This window comes from Salminus brasiliensis, chromosome 6 (assembly GCF_030463535.1).
Source record: "Salminus brasiliensis chromosome 6, fSalBra1.hap2, whole genome shotgun sequence".
NCBI lineage: Eukaryota > Metazoa > Chordata > Actinopteri > Characiformes > Bryconidae > Salminus > Salminus brasiliensis.
In genome coordinates, this window is record NC_132883.1 from 30,389,397 (window position 1) to 30,407,831 (window position 18,435).

Consider the following 18,435-nt stretch of genomic DNA (forward strand, 5'->3'; position numbering starts at 1 on the left):
GAACTAAGAAAAGACAATGAAGACAAAGACCAAGAAAAGAAAAAGAAGAAGACAGAGAAAATACAAAGAAGAGAAAGACAAACATAGAGAAGAGAAATACAAAGAAAATAAAAACAAAGAAGTAAGACAAAAAAGACAAAGACAACAGACAAAGAATTAAAAAACTTAAAGTAGACAAAGACGACAAAGAAAAGAAATAAAACAAAAGAAAAGAAGACACAGAAAAGACAGACGCAAAAAAGAAGACGATAAAGAAAAGAGGAAAAAGACAAAGAAAAGACAATGATGACAAAGAAATAGAAGACAAAGTCCAAGAAAAGAAAAGGAACAAAAACAAAGGAAAAGAAGAAGACAAAGAATATACAAAGAAGAAAAAGACAAGACAAAGACGAAGAAGAGAAATACACAGAAAATGAAGACAAAGAAGAAAGACAAAGAAGACAAATATGACAGACAAAAAAGAAAAAAAGACAAAGAAAAGAGACAGAAAAAAAGACAAAAGATAAAAAAGACAAAAAAAATAAAATACAAAATACAAAGAAGAAACAGATAAAGAAGACCAAAAAAAGACAAAGAAGACAAGAAAAAGAGGATGCAGACAAATAAGAAGACAAAGAAAAAAAACAAGAATAAAAAGACAAAGAAATCAAATACAAAGACAAAGAAAAGAAAAGAAAAAAGAAAAACAAAGGAAACGAAGACAACGAAATGAAGGGGAAAAAAGGCAAGACAATAGAGACAAAATCCAAAAAAAGAAGACAGAAAATACAAAGAAAAAAAGGCAAACAAGACAAAGAAGTGAAATACAAAGAAAATGAAGACAAAGACGACAAAGAAGAAAAAGACAAAGAAGAAGGACAAAGAAAAAGATTTTTAAAAATAATAAAAGAAGACAAATAATGAAAATAAGAAAATACTAAGAAAAAAATGATAAAGAAGACAAGAAAACAAAGAAGAAAAATATTAAAGACAAAGAAAAGACAAAAATTACAAAAAATCAAAGAAAATGAAAACAAAAGAGAAAAAGAAAAAAGGTTAAGAAAAAAGATTACATTGAGCTAATGTAAGATGAATGCTGCTGTAGACATTGTCCTTTGTTTCTTTTAGAAATAAAAGAAAGACAAAGAAGACAAAGACAGAAGAGAAATACAAAGAAAATGAACACAAAGATGACAGACAAAGAAGAAGGACAAAGAAAAAGATAAAGACAGAAGATAAAAAACACAAATAAAATGACAAATTGAAAATACAAAGAAGGAAAAGATGTAAGATGAAGACCAAGAAAAATAAGAATAAAAGGAAACGAAGAAGACAACAAGAAGACAAAGACCAGGAAAAGAAAAAAGGAAAAAAGATAAAGATGAAAAAAAAGACAAAGATAAAGACAAAGATAAAAAAGAAAAAGACAAAGAAGACAAAAAGAAAACAAAGACAAAGAAAAGAAAAGACAAAAGATAAAAGAAGACAAATAAAATGACAATAAGAAAATACTAAGAAGAAAAGGATAAAGAAGACAAAAAGACAAAGAAGAAAAATAAGAAAAATATTAAAGAAGACAAAGAAAAGACAAAGATGACAATAACAAAGGAAATGAAAACAAAAGAGAAAAAGAAAAAAGAAACAAGAAACAAGAAAGACAAAGATGAAAAAGACCAAGAAGACAAAGATAAAAGAAGACAAATATAAACACAAAGAGGAAAAAGAAGATAAAAATGACAAATACCAAGAAAAGAAAAATAAAAGAAAATATGAAGACTAAGAAAACACAAAGAAGAAAAAGACAAAGATAAAATATGACAAATAAAAACAAGACAAAGATAAAAAAAAAACAAAGAAGAAAAAAGAAAGAACAAAAAGAAGAGGACAAAAAAGACAAATAAAAACATGACACAGATAAAAAAAACAAAGACGAAAAAGATAAAGATAACAAAAAAGAAGACAAAGACAAAAAAGACAAAGACCAAAACAAAAAAGAAAAAGAATACACAAAGACAAAGAAGATGAAGACAAAAAAGACAAATGCAAAGAAAAAGAAGACAAAGAAAAGACAGAAAAGACAAACAAGACCAAGACAAAGACAAAGAAAGGAAAAAAGACAAAGAATACGAAGACAAAAAAGAAACACAAAAAACAAGGAAGGAAAAGATAAAGAAAACAAAGATAACAGAAGACAAAAAATTTAAATACATAGAAAAAAATGACAAAGAAAAGACAAAGAAAACAACGAAAAGACAAAGATGATGAAGACCAAGAAAATAATATTTAAAAAGGATAAAAAGAAAATGACAAAGAAAGACCAAAAAGAAGACAGACAAAGGAGAGAAAGACAACAGAAAATGAAAAAAAAAATAAGACAAATAAAAACAAGACAAAGAAAAAAAAATGAAAAAGAAAAAGATGAAAAATATAAAGAACAAAAAGAGGACAAAAAAGACAAAGATAAAAAAGACAAATAAAAACAAGACAAAGATAAAATACCAAAATGACAAAGAAAACAAAAAGCAAAGACAAAGACCAAGAAGACAAAGAAGAACGACATAGAAGGAAAAGATAAAGAAGAATAAGACAATGAAGACACATAAAACACAAATAAAAACAAGACAAAGATAAAATACAAAAAGAAAAAGAAGACAAAGACAAGGAAAAAACTAAGACAAAGAAGGCAAAATCCAAGAATAGAAAAAGAAGAAAAACAAAGGAAAAGATGACGACTAAGAAAACAGAAAGAAGAAAAAGACAAAAGACAAAAAGAAAGACAAAGAAGAAACAGATAAAGAAGACAAATAAAAACAAGACAAAGATAAAATACCAAGATGAAAAAAAAGTATGAAAGTATGCAGATCTGATTAAGTTTTCTGAGGGTCTCTTGGTCCTGTTCTTTCTGGTCCTGTTTCTTTCTCCTATATAGCTCTACATGATGGGCTATGTGTTCTATAGCCCCCTCTGTATTTTAGCTTGCAAAATGGACTGTTCCATCTGATTTAAGTCCGGGTCATTTCCTGTGACATTTTTTCACACTTGCTGTGCTCTGGACACATAGGACCTCGAGTTCCCTTATTTGCTGAATTGCTGTATTGTTCTGTTAAAGGAAGCGTGTGCAGGAGGAACTGCAATTTGCCACAATTGTAAACATGTGTTGCTTTCTTTATTTGTTCAAGACTCAATTTAGTCTCAAAGGGGGGAAATATGTAGTGTATTCCGCTTCATGGCTGAAATGTGGAGAGTGTTTTAAGAAGTGTTTGCCAGGATGTACACATGAGTAACCCGTGAGTATATAGGCTGAAGCTCAGAGAACATATTCAGAGATGTCTCGATTGGCACTGAGAGCTCTCACAGACTGCCATGGAGTCTGATTAAGATGCTTGAAATGTCTGTGTAATGAACCTTTCTCATATACAAGAAGACAGCATCAACAGAGTCTCCTTCTTCATCCACACAACATGGCTAAAGAAATAAACTACACATGTGCGTTGTGTGCTGTTTGCATATAATGTCACAGCATGTTAAATTTCTATGCACTCTATCCAGAGGGGTAAAGTCCCATACCAAAGGAGGCCTGTGTTTAGGGAATTTGAGTATAAATGTGTAGTTAGTCCTTGTTTTCTCTAAGATGTGTTTTAAATTGGCTTGAAACCTTTACTCTCACCTTTTCTGCTCACCGTGAAATGACTCCCATCCTACCCCATGGATCTTGTCCCACTGTAACCCTTCCCCCAACTGTTTTCTTCTTATTGACACTTTGAACATATATAACCAAGTTATGATGCCAACTGCTTTAGAGAAGCTAGGGCTGTTTAAGCCTGGATTTCATAAAAAAAACATCCATATTCTGAAAGCAATGTATGAAGTCTTTAATCCCTTATTTTCTACTTTTATATGTTTAATATTTGCTGTTCTTGTGTTCTAGTGGTTAGAGTTGGTCTCTTTATAGTATGCCAGGCCATTTATAGCCATAAAAATATTAAATCTGAACTGGTCAGTAATGCTGACAGTAAGATGCCTGTTGTGAAAATCCCATCAGAAACCTCTGTGACATGCTCTGGCTTTTAGTCTGAGTATGTTAACTGATAATTGGTTGCATAACAGTTATGAATTACTTCATATTAATTAATTCACTAAGGGAGTGAATACTACATCTTAATTAATTCACTGAACACAAATTTACATATGCTTTTATGTTAAATGTATCTTTACCCCTTATGTATTTGTTTATTTTGAGTATTTATGAGTTTGTACACTCAGCTAGCTCTGTGTGTAAAATCCTTAACATTACATCTCACTAAAATGGTGGAGGGATACATGCTGCAGGGCGTTGTACTGCTGAAACAAAATTGTACTGTTCTCAGATCAGCCACTTTTTTCCTTCATCATCATCCTCTCTCCATATAAAACTCAGAAGACACGTGTAGCTTGACTGGTGGGTTTGGAGAGGAAATAAAATGGATATATCTTAGTTGTAGTCATGGCGACCGACGTCTGGTTCCATGCAAGACCACTGCAAAGAAATCAGAGTGCGTAAGTTTCTCTACAGTGAAGCACAATTTCACTGCAGTGACCGTGTCTGACCTGTCCAGCTCTCTGAATCACTGTTGAATCTGAACATCCTGAACAGCAGATTCTCTATAATAAAGATCTGAAGGGTTTGATCTTCTCTTACTCCTCACTCTGTAACCAGGTTTGTTTCTGTAAGATTTTATGCTTGTTCTGGCTCTTGTAGGGGGCGCTATTAAACCCACACAGTAAAGCATCACAGTGCAGAATGACACACACACTCTCTCTCTCAATGTGAGATTTTAGCTTTTACGATTCCTTTAAGACTGAATAGACAAATAAATAAATAATTCTCTCAGCTCCTCTGCTTCACTAAACCAGCAGCCTGCACTGGTCTTACTGGGAGGTCTGTACTGGTTTAGAGGCAGAGCTGCTGGTAAGGGAAAGTCCAGTCAGCAGTGAGCTCCTGGCACTGATCCAAGTGCAGCTGCTTCAGTGGACCTGGGTCAGAATCCTCCTTTATGACATCATCCGTGATGTCACAGCGAGGCTGAGTGTAGTGCGCCATTCTCTCCAGCAGGTCAGGGTCAGTAAGTGTCCCCCTGCTGACCTCCTGCAGGACCTTAAATAGTTCTCTGTTCAGAGGAACTTCCAGTCGCTGTTGGAACCAGTATGTTAGAGTGGGAGAACACTGAAGGAGGAGTTGAAGTGGAGTTGAACTCTCCCTCACTCACCTCTCCTCTCATTTCTTCTTCAGAACAGAGAGCAGACATTAACATTAGTTCCCCCTTATCCAGTTGATCCCATTTAAAAAGGAGAGGTCCTGTTAAAAAAACAAAAACGTTTTTTTTATAATATGATCTTTCCTCTGAGCTCCACTTAGTCTGTGTTTCTAAACCAGAATTCATCAGAATTCTTTTCTACGCCAACCTCTCCTATCCTTTACACTTACTAAACTTACTAAATAAATGAGCTCTAATCTGATTGTCTGATTCTAATAACATGGGCAGGACTAAAATACTATAGACAGAATAGGCGGAGATAAACTGCTGCAGACTGAAGGGCTTAGGGTCGGGCTGATGTAAGATGAATGCTGCTGTAGACATTGTCCTTTATTTCTTTTAGAAATAAAAGAAAGAAGACATACTGTAGATAAAAGAAGACAAAGATAAAGGACAAAAAATAAAAAGACAAAGAAGACAAAAAGAAATAGAAGATGAAGACAAAGAAGAAGAGGAAGAAGAACCGTAAGAATAAAAAGACAAAGAAGAAAAAGACAAAAAAACCAAAGAAGACAAAGATATAAGAGAAATACAAAGAAAACGAACACAAAGACAGCAGACAAAGACGAAAAAGACAAAGAAAAAGATAAAGACAAAAGATAAAAAACAAATAAAAATGACAAATAGAAAATACAAAGAAGGAAAATATGAAAGATAAAGACCAAGAAAAAGAAGAATAAAAGGAAATGAAGAAGACAACAAGAAAACAAAGACCACAAAAAGAAAAAAACAAAGAAGAATTAAACAAAGAATTAAAAAACGCAAAGTAAAAAAAGAAGACAAAGAAAAAAAACAAAAGAAAAGAAGACACAGAAAAGACAAACACAAAAAAAACAAGTCGACAAAGAAAAGAGGAAAAAGACAAAGAAAAGACAATGATGACAAAGAAATAGAAGACAAAGTCCAAGAAAAGAAAAGAAACAAAAACAAAGGAAAAGAAGAAGACAAAGAAAATAGAAAGAAGAAAAAGACAAAACAAGACAAAGACGAAGAAGAGAAATACAAAGAAAATTAAGACAAAGAAAAGAGACAGAAAAAGATCAAGACAAAAGATAAAAAAGACAAAAAAATGAAATACAAAATACAAAAAACAAAAGAAAAGAAGACAGAAAAGACAAACACAAAAAAGAAGACGACAAAGAAAAGAGGAAAAAGACAAAGAAAAGACAATGATGACAAAGAAATAGAAGATAAAGTCAAAGAATAGGAAAGAAGAAAAAAGAAAATGAAAAGAAGAAAACAAAAAGATGAAGAAGAGAAATACAAAGAAAATGAAGACAAAGATGACAGACTAAGAAAAAGACAAAGAGAAGAGACAGAAAAAGATAAAGACAAAAGATAAAAAAAATACAAAATACAAAGAAGAAAAAGATAAAGACAAAGAAAAGACAAAGATGAAGACCACAAAAGAAAAAAGAAGAATAAAATGAAATGAAGAAGACAACAAAAAGACAAAGAATGAAAAAGAACAAAGGAGAAAAAGATAAAAAAAGAAAAAGACAAGAAAAAGAAGATGAAGACAAATAAGAATACAAAGAAAAAAAGCAAGAAAAGAAGACAAAGAAAATAGGGGGAAAAAGGAAAGACAATAGAGACAAAACCCAAAAAAGAAGACAGAAAATACAAAGAAGAAAAAGACAAAGAAGTGAAATACAAAGAAATAAAGAAAAAGAAGACAAAAAAGAAAAAGACAAAGACAAAAGATAAAAGAAGACAAATAAAATGTCAAAAAGAAAATACTAAGAAGAAAAGGATAAAAGACGATAAAAGACAAAAAGACAAAGAAGAAAAAGAAGAAAAATATTAAAGAAGACAAAAATATTAGAAAAGACAAAGATGACAAAAATCAAAGGAAAAAGAGAAAAAGAAAAAAAAGAAACAAGATAGACAAAGACAAAGACAAAAAAGACCAAGAAGACAAAGATAAAAGAAGACAAATATAAAGACAAAGAGGAAAAAGAAGACAAAAAAGACAAATACCAATAAAAGAAAAACAAAAGAAAATATGGAGACTAAGATAACACAAAGAAGAAAAAGACAAAGATAAAATAAGACAAATAAAAACAAAGATAAAAAAAAAAACGAAGAAAAAAAAGACCGAACAAAAAGAAGAGGACAAAAAGTCAAATAAAAACAAGACAAAGATAAAAAAACAAAGAAGAAAAAAAAGACAGAACAAAAAGAAGAGGACAAAAAAGTCAAACAAAAACAAGACAAAGATAAAAAACAAAGAAGAAAAAAAAAGACAAAACAAAAAGAAGAGGACAAAGAAAAGACAGAAGAACAATGAAGAGAAAAAACAGAAGAAATAAACAGAAGACCAAGAAAGGAAAAGACAAAGAAGACAAAGAAAAGACAAAGATGATGAAGACCAAGAAGACAAATGCAAAGAAAAAGAAGACTGTCAGAGAGTGATGAAGCAGACAAGGGAATATGCATTGAGTAGCAAGTTTAATGAATCTGCACGTAGCTCATGACCACAATACAGACTGCTTTAATGGTATTCAATATACATACTTATAGGAATATCCCCCTCCTACCCTCACATGTTGCATACGCATCCTGGACTCATGACTCACAACACATCCTAAGAAGCAGTGTATGTGATTAACACTGGTGGTGTGTGACCTCAACATTGCACTGACTGGCTGATCACCTGGCACATGAAGGAGGTGACGTTATGATGAATTAAGTCTGTCTGATGTAGCGGCATGACAACCCATGGAACCAACATATGCTGGCAGACCAGGCAATGTGGCTGCCCAGCAGATCTGGCATGTAGCACAGCAGACATGCAGGCTGTGTTGTGATGGCATTGTATTGCTAATTTTTCTTGTTCGGTCATGTTATGCCCTCGGAAACCAGGCTCTAAATCCTCTGCCATTATTTTGTCTTCTTCTACATCCTGTGCGTTTAGCAGTCTTTCCTGCAGCAGCTGTTCGTCCGTTGGCACTGGGGGAAGAACGATGAGGGAGAGGGGAGCACATAAATCAGTACCAGTCGGTTTGATGCAGCATTGGTAATTGCCACTAGGGAGGGTATTATTCCATCGTCCAGTCACATTTATGCCGAGCTGATTGCCATCTTCTGGTAATGTGCCTATCGTGATGTTAACTCCGCTTTTAATCTCCACCTGAGACAGGGGAAACAAGAAAAGACTCATAAGTTTCTACTTTGCATTGGAGAGGAGTGGACACCTTTTCTGTTATCATATTACCCCCTACCCCTATAATAGTTACAGCTTTGTCAGGTTGAAGTGGACACACAATCTGTTCTTTTTGTATTACTCAGTGGGCTGCCCCACTATCTACCAAAAACTTCCATTTCTTCCCATTTATTACAATTTCAATTTGTGGTAAAGCTGTGGGGTTTTTACTGAGTTGCTGGGCTACAGAGTAATAGTGATTTGGTACTTCCCTGTCCGGTGTGTCCGGTGTATCAGAATGTACCGTACAACTGTGCAGTAGATTATAAAGAACAGAACATGATTTACGCATATGAAATATTAATTGGATACAAGATTAAATGGATACATTATGAATCAGCATGATTACAATATTTTTCATGACACAACTGTGAACTTTTCCTGGACCAGAAGCCAGAAGGACGAGCGTTCCCAGAAGCAGTACCTGGACACTCCTAACACTTGAAATACAGCCACATTAGTACATAGATTATTAAAGCTAAACACAAACTATATATATAGTTTGTGTTAATAAATGCTTCATTTATTTACTCCAAGTTGTTTGTCTTGATATCATTTAATACTGGTTGTTGCCAATAACTATAAACAGAATTGACTTATATTAAAACCTTCAGAACTCAAATCATTGATAAAGCTTTCTCTAGTTAGAAATTAGTGATTGAGATATTAATGATTTGAATATATATATGAGACTGATTTAATTTATTAATGAGACTGATTTATTAAATTATTTGAGAATTCTGAGGCTGGGTATCCAGCCCATTTCATGATGCCGTTGTGAAAACGTGCCCATTCCCCCCACAAGATTTTGATAACAATCCGATCAAAATTTCTGAGAGGCATGATGTCAGTAGTGACTACAGTATAGAGAATAGTGTTGTTACTGCCTGCAGGTTCCATTCTCATTTAGTCAATTTGGGTATACATTTTTAGATGCTCTGGACATACAAGCATTTAACATTTCGAACAAATAAAAAATGAGCAGTTAAGACATGCAAACAGTTAACATTTAGAGAAGACAAACAAGTAACATTCAAGACAGACAAACACAACATTTAGGACAGACAAGGTGTGCACAGCGCTTTTTACTCTAATTACTACTGCATGCTTTTTCCTTTTTTCCAGTGCTTTTTATCTCTATATCATGACCCTTTCTCGAGGGGGTGCACTCTCCTGCGCTCCATCACTTTCTCTGCTGGATTTCACGTTTTGTAATCACTTTTTATCTGGTTTTCTAATTATTTATTTCCTTTTTTGGGTTTTAATTTCCTTATTTTTCAGCATTTCTACTGAAAGCTTATGAGCGTCACACAGACATGTGATCAGTCAATCCAAACCCAGCCGAGCAGATTTGAAAAAGTCGGCTTACCATAAATTAACCATTAATGTCAGTGCTTTTTTCATCTTTATTTTGTCCAATCAGCTAATAAGCTCTTTAAGAAATTATGCATGAAAGAATCCAGCTCCAGTGTTAATAAAAGGCAGAATCCAAACTATTTCCTCAGGTTTTCAAAGGATATAGAGACCAAGACACTATGTAGTATAGTACATTGAGTACTAGTACGCCTGAGACAGCCAGCCTCTCCCCAAAGCAGTCTGATTCCCCTGGTTCTGAATTTAACTTCAACTGTAGTGTAAAATATTAAGTAGTGAAACTCCATTTATACACTTACCTACTATTTAAAATGTTACACTAAATCATTTGTAACATTATAATAAAAAAAGATGTTTATGTTTGATATAGGTGTAATTATGAAGTGTGCTTTGTCGCCACCTTGTGGTGCAGTTAAAGTTGTGGTTTCAGTTCTTGCCACAGAATTTAGACCAATCAGGACCATGAACGTTGAACATGGTGTCTACCATGAGTTGAGTTACAGGAGCCTGTCGATGCAGTAAATAAACGATAGTCCAGTTCTGATCTGCTTAGAACCCATAATCATAGAACCTGCAGTTAGGATGAACCCGTGGTCCAAGCGAGTTCTGCAGCTCCTGCGCCGGATGAACAGCTTTCATTTACCGGTTTTATTTGTGTATAACACCTGCTCCAGTTCAGAGGGTTTGTGTGTAAGTGTGTGTCTGTGTGTGTGTGTGTGTTTTAACTGTTGCTGTTGGTCTGTTTCTTCCAGGATCCAGTATAGAAATGTGTCTGCGGTTCGAGATTGGGGATCAGCAGGTGGGCTGGGTCCCCCCGAACGTGGTGTCCGTCCTGGGCAGATTCCCTGAAGTTTTCTGCCCTCCAAACGGGGGCGCTGTGTCTCTGTGTCCCAAGCTAGACTCTTCAGACAGCAGGTCAGATGCTCTGGAGGCTGTCCCGCAGGAGCTGAGGGCTGAAGGGTCCTTCACTTGTCTGAAAGGCTGGAGTGACGAGGTGAGAACACCTGCGGCCGGTTCCACAGGAAGCTCTGCAGTGTTAAAGGAGCAGTTCAGTCAGCAGTGAAACTCTCATGATTGATCACTGATCCCGGTTAAGTCGATCGAACAAACACTGGACCTAGACTGTCACCAATCTCATCTCTGGAGACACGCCCCTAAAAACGCTCAGCCGGTCGTTCAGCCGGTCACTCAGCCGGTCGCTCAGCCGGTCGCTCAGCCGGGCTCCGTCAGATCTTCGTTAGTTTGGTGTTTCCATTATTGTGTCCAGCCATAGCTCTGAGACACGAAGGCCTCAGCAAGAAATCTAGAACATGTGTTTTCCTCATCAAACCTAAAAAAAATCTATTATAGTTTAGTCTATAGTCTGTTATGTTAACGGCTTCAGTTGGGATGGAAGTGGAAATCTGAGCATGTGGGTGGCGAGGAGGTCAAAAACTAAACAGACTTGACAACAGAAACTGGCCAACCTGGTAACTGCAGACAAAGATATCTGCATTCATGAAGTCGTGTGCAAAACTCTGTGCACTCCTGGTTTAATCACATCAGCCTTACTGTTTATTTACTGACTTTCTCATGCAGTACACTAAATACACTATATGGACAAATGTATTGGGACACCTGCTCATGCATGGTTTCTTCTGAAATCAAGGGTATTAAAGAGTTGATCCTGCTTTTGTTGGAATAACTGTCTCTACTGTCCAGAGAAGAAGACTTTCTACTAGATTTTGGAGGAAGACGTGTGATGGTGTGAGGACTTGATTGCATTCAGCAAAAAGAGCGTTAGTGAGGTCATAATGTTGGATGATGATCACCACCTCACCTCATCCCAAAAGTACTTGATGGAGCTCTACCATCATCATTCCAGATAACACAGTTCTTCCACTGCTCCACAGCTCAATGCTGGGGGGTTTTATACTCCTCTAGCCCACGCTTGGCATTAGGCAGCATGGTGCCAATAGGGTCATGTTGAGTCCTATTCTATTGGCAGTACTTCTCTACAGGGACTAGACAAGCTGTTTATGTGTGTGCATTTGTGTGTACATTCTCTAACTGAACCAGAGCATTTCAATTGAAATCACATTTAAAATCTGACATAACCCACGACAAAGTTCTTTATTTTCAGGTTGTTTCTAAAACATGCACCTACATGCTTTACAAATACAGGTGCTAGACATGGTTCTTTAAATGATGCCATAGAAGAACCACTTTTAATTTCTGCAGAAAACAAGCAACTAAACACAATCATTAATCATGGGAGCACAAGGTAGGTGTTTCTAATAAAGTGACCAGTGAGTGGAAGCACAAGGTAGGCATTCCTATTAATGTGGCCAGTGAGTGGAAGCACAATGTAGGCATTCCTAATAATGTGGCCAGTGAGTGGAATCACAAGGAAGTAGGTGTTCCTAATAAAGTGAAAAGTGAGTGGAAGCACAAGGTAGGTGTTCCTAATAAAGTGGCCAGTGAGTGGAAGCACCAGGTAGTAGGTGTTCCTAATAAATTGGCCAGTGAATGGAAGGATGAGGCAGGTGTTCCTTATAAAGTGGCCAGTGAGTGGAATCACAAGGTGGTAGGTGTTTCTAATAAAGTGGAAAGTGAGTGGAAGCACAAGGCAGGTGTTCCTAATAAAGTGGCCTGTGAGTGGAAGCACAAGTTAGTAGGTGTTCCTAATAAATTGGCCAGTGAATGGAAGGATGAGGCAGGTGTTCCTAATAAATTGGCCAGTGAATGGAAGGATGAGGCAGGTGTTCCTAATAAAGTGGCCAGTGAGTGGAATCACAAGGTAGGTGTTCCTAATAAAGTGGCCAGTGAGTGGAAGCACAAGGTAGGTGTTCCTAATAAATTGATCAGTGAATGGAAGGATGAGGCAGGTGTTCCTAATAAAGTGGCCAGTGAGTGGAATCACAAGGTGGTAGGTGTTTCTAATAAAGTGGCCAGTGAGTGGAAGCACAAGGTAGGTGTTTCTAATAAAGTGGCCAGTGAGTAGTTTTCTAACTGCCATCCAAACTCAGAGTGCCTAGTTTTTAGGAATGCTGCTTTACAGGTGATGATGTCATAATGGCCCACTGTGACATCACCCTGGAGCCTATATATAAATATAGCCTGTAGAGCAGACCCTGGCCATTCTGCTTCAGCCCTTCAAGGGTGCAGGACCTCTGACAACATGCTGAGGAAGTGTATTGCAGTTATGAAGAAGTATCAAAGAGGAGATACGGGAACAGAAATGGATTACCTGAACTACAGGATCTCTTAGATGAGCAGCGACGAGAAAATCCAGGCAGCATGGAGGAGGCTTCAGGGAGAGATCATCTGCATGAAGCAGTCGAAGGCCACTGAGAAGTTGGAGAAGGTGAGAAGGCAGAAGGCAGAAGAAGCATACTGGCTGAAGGTGCAAGGCCGGAGAAACACGGAGCAAGGAGGGCAGAGAATAGTAGAAGAAAAAGCAGAAGACGATAAAGCAGAAGAGAGGATCTTCGGCTTGAATGAATGCAGCCAGAAGCTCAAGGAGAACAATAAGCAGTTGACGGATGAGCTGGAGAGGAAGGGAGAAGAGCTCAAGAGGAGCAGAGAGAAGCTGAGGGAATTTTCCGAGAAGGTGAAGAACATCAGAGACACGTCAGACAAGCTCCAGGTTAACACTCGTCAAATGGATGCCGCATATGAGCACCTGATGAAGAAGAAGCTGAAAGAGTTGAGACGGGTGAGCGAGATGATGAGCGAGCCTCTGGAGAAGGCAATAAGAGAGAGGGAGGATAAGCTCCTCTCAGCTCTTCCTCTAGTGGTGCTGCAGAAGCAGAAGCTCATGCAGGAACTGAAGCAGAAATCCATGGAGAATGTGGAGAAGAAGAAGAAGAAGGGGGAAAGGAGCTTCTGGAAAAGACTTGTTGCAGTGTTTAAAAAGAGAACGTGAATAAGCAGAGATGTCTGCAAGAAAAGAACAAGAAACAGATCAGAACTCAGGATCACCAAACGCGGCTCCCTGCAGGGCAGCTACCCTGCCCAGGACAGGATTAGATGATATCTAATGCTAAAAAGGTACATTTACCAGAATCCTGTCAGAGTTGTGCCACAGGCACTAGAAGTAGGGCAAGAAAGGAGAGAGAACAGGAGTTTGGACAGAACGTGCAGAAAGGAATAAGTGGATATTAAACTACCCAGAATCAAAACCCATGTTAGTTCACATCCTAATCACACAGCCTTAGTGCACACATCTGCACATGTACATTTGCAGGGTGCACTACTGTACCTAACGTCCTTACCTGTTCTGGACCTGTTCTGCAGCCCTGTCTTAGTACAATGACAATAAAGTTGAATTTAATTGAATCAATTGAAAAATCTACTGACAGACTTCTTTTATCTCAATGGAAAACCCACCATAACCCCCCAAAAACCTAAACACCCCAGACCTAGTCTGGACACCCCTAATAAAACCAGTACTAGAATGAGAGCCCAAGATGTAACAGAGCCAATCCACAGACCATACACCCAACCCCATCACACATGCAGTCATACACACACACACACACACACACACACAGGCCTGTAATAATAATTACATTATTGATTTATTGTGCAATATATGGACATGTGATTTTTCAGAGCTCGATATTTCCTGTTGTGTTTACTTGTGTGTTTGTTTAATTAAAAATAAACTCACCAGTATTTTAGCCAGTCACACTATTCTGCTCTCGCGTCTGCTCTCTGTCGGAGGCGAGACATGAGTCTGTATATAGCAGTGCAGTGCGCAAAAGGATCAATGCATTCATAACAGCGCCTCCATACACCTTCTTTAATACAAAATATTATACGTTTTGATAGGCAATACAATTTGTTATTAATATGCGATTATATTATCAGTATATCTGTTTATCTGTTCTATCTATTCTCAGACAATATATGGTCCATAACATGTTTATTTGACAAGTATATCGGCTATAATATATCGGCTATAATATATCGTTATACAATAATACAATAATATATCGATATACAATATCGTTCCCTTCATTGTTTTTTTATGTCTGATATGTCTGATGTCTGTTTGTTCTCTAGTTTGTTTGTTTTTATTGATTTAGTTTCTTATGCTGTGTTTGTCTTCACGACACTAACCTGTGTGCTGTCCACACCAAAAGAATCACCCACCTGCTTAAACACCTCCAGCTGGTCGGCAGAGAGCGCACAAACCAGGGCAGTGACTTTTACTTTTTGTTTTATTTTGATAGTTAAATCACTTAGGAGCTCGATAAAGTAATGCTAATGTACCAACAGCTGTGCTAGCTAGCTAGGTTAGCAAGTGCTGCTTTCTCAATAAAGCTGTACAGGAAGATCATGGTCATCTTAGCTCCTTTTATTTGAAACAGATTTGGAAATCATATTAATAAACAGCTGGTTTGATGTTTAGTTCAGCAATAGGTCTGTGGGTTGAGTTGAGTTACATACAAGCTAGGCTGCTAATGACGAAGGCTAGCTTCACATTGAAGTGATCTCATGACTCCAGCTTTAGCTGACAGTGAGCTTTTCTGTAGGTCTACATGTTCTAAATGTATGTAGCCGAGTGAGACTAAATAATAGCATTTTAAGCTTTGGTTTGGGCCAGTTACAGCTAAGGTTACCTGAGGCCTTCTAAAAATGTCTCTGTTAGCCTCAACTGTTGGCTTATTAGAGACTGACAGACTTGTTGGTGTTACATGTGTGAGCGTTAAGCTGCTCCCACACTAGCTGCTTCCTCACTAACTGCTCCCTCACGTGAATAAGCATGGTTCTGTTATTATGGATTTCTGTTTTTTAAACTCTTTTAATTAATGCTAAAGTTGTGTTTGTTTACTACTAAATAAACAGCATAGAAAGACATTTGTGAACATGTGTGGATATTTCAGGTACACTTTAGTCACACTAGGGTCCAGAAGGACTTGTCACTGGGATAGTGCCTCTAAAAGCACTTGTTGGTACCTTTTGGAAAGGGGACACAGTTGTACCATGGTTGAAAGGTTCATTTAAGTTACTTAAGGTAAAAGGTGGTGATGATCCATGATTCACGTTCCTTATCGGCACTGTATGTGGAAAGAAATTGCAGCTTTATTAGGGACACCTTTCACCCCTGTCACACACTGTATAACTGTCATGGCGTGTGAGGCCTGACCTGAAAGGATGAACACTCGCAGAGACGGAGTCAAAGCAAGGTGGTTTATTAACAAAAACCAAACACAAAACCAAGGGATACCTTGTCGGTGACATGCGTGATGGAATCCAGACTCATGAGCTGCCCGTCCAGGGCGGTGATGCCAGTGTACGTATTCGGTTTGCCTACCGGATACGAGCTAGCGGAAACAGGAACCAGGCTGGGGGAGGTAGTGGGCTCTAACGAAGCTTGTACCATCTTCGTGAGCCCCTGAATGCCACTTACTGTTTACACTTATTGCTACACTTATTTTGCGAGGGGTTCTTGCTTCAGTGCTAGGTGTTTTTTAGTAATTATCCAGCCGGCACTAACCAGGCGAAAATCGCCTTTCTAGTCTCCCGTCTCGCAAGAAAAGCTCTGGATTGGGCTGCTGCCACTTGGGAGGAGCTCCATGAGAAGCCCTTCTCGGAGTACCTGAACACTTCAAAGCGGTGTCTCAGCATCCCCGAGAGGGGCTCACTAAGGGCGACCTACAGCTGCGGCTGAAGCAGGGCAGCAGTTCGGCAGGTCACTATGCACTGGAGTTCCGCACTCTAGCCGCTAGTTTCCCTGTTGAGCAGCTCAAGAGGCCTCTCCTCATCACCGCCTTGGACGGGCAGCCCATGAGTCACATGTTGACAAATTGTATAATTGTGGACCGTTATTGATACTATACAAAAAAAGTGTTATGTGATTTACCAAGACACATCTGTATAAATGGAATACATTAAACATTCTGTTTAACAGCTGTTAGCTGTTGTGCCTTTTTAACAAAGCTAGCTGTAAAATTAAAGTAATCTTTATTGACAAAAATAGCAGAATCTTCTGCATTAAAAAAAAAACTTTATGTGGATATATCACTGCCAAATACATCAAATACTGTTAATAACGCATTTAAAAATGTAGACTTGCAAGAAAGTTCAGTGTAAAAATGATTTGGGTAAAATTAGCTGAACTGTGGTGTGGTGGCTAGATAATTACCAAAATAATTTTTGGTTTGCACAAATTGTGCTGTAGTCAACAAGCTAATTTTGTGAGCTGTAGTCTTAACCTAATTTGATCAATACTTATGATGCTAATGAAGTCCCCTGTTAAATAAAACTGGCTAGGTTGCTCAGATCATTAGTTGATTAAGAACCCATGATTCAAGGATTATTGTTGAGTGATGTTTACTCTTTCCACTATGTTTGCCATATTTGACTTAATCAAGGTAACCTATATAAAGGTCTAATTATGAATTGTCTTGTTTTACAGGTACAAATTGTCTGAGTGCAAGGCTGCCACTGTGGATAAAGTAAGTTTCACAGTTTTCCAATCCCATGTGGAAACATGTGTACAACACAGAAGGAGGTCTCAGAGAGATGGTCAGCTCTGCTCACTGAGAGACAGGTAATCAGTCACACAAGTCATGTCAAACTTACTATTCAATTGTGCTGTATGTAGCTGTTACTTAATGTCTGTCCGTGTCTGCTGAAGGTATACAAAGCAGGTGTATAGGGTGGATGACCTGTTCTGGAGGACCAGGATGTCTGACGTAAGCCTGTACCTTTTTTGTGATGCAAAACTGTGGTGTATTTATGGACTTTAACATGTATTTGTGATGCAGGTAAGCTGTGGGTCCTGTTAATAATTGTTATTTTTTTATTAATTATTAATACTATTGCGGAGCATTATTGGGACATCCTGGGCATATCCCAGTTTATAAAATAAGGGCTTTGTTCTGTAGGTTGTGTCCTGGCAGTAATGAGTTCATTGACCTCATCAGTTGAAAAGTTGGATAATTGAAAAGTTGGATCAGCTGTGCTAAAGCAAATATAGTTGGAAAGTAAGCAAAGCTTTAATAAGTGGAGTTGTGATTCACCAGCCTAGGATTATGACAGAAATCTGGCCTTATGAAGTAGAAGCATTCTACCTTCCTTCTAGAAACACACTGTTTTTCTGGTTTTAAAGGTTTTTGGTGGATCCCTACTTTTTAGAGGGGTTACAATGCATTCTGGTCCATGTCTAAATGCCAAACACCTCCAGTAGAAGCATACATTTCTAACCTAACACACACAAAAAAACAAGTGGTAAAGAGAACTCCTCTCTGAGTGACAACGGATAGCAAAACTAAAAAAAAAAAAGCAATGAAACATTTTAGCTAACTGATGGAAAAACATTGGAAAATAAAGTAATTTATTAAAACTGAAGACAGATAGATTGTCCCTAATCACTGGACAGAAGTGTACAGTTTAATTAAAATGCACAAATGAAGCTTAGACACTGTCTAAAAAGAGGAGCAGCTACAAAGGGGTATTCATATGTAGGTAATGCACTGAGTATATTCTATAAGGTCAAGGGATGACACTGCTGTAGTTGGTCTGAGAAATGTAAAGCAGGCATCAGAATGTTCAAGCATTGAAGCTCAAGCAGATTATAATTAGAAAGGG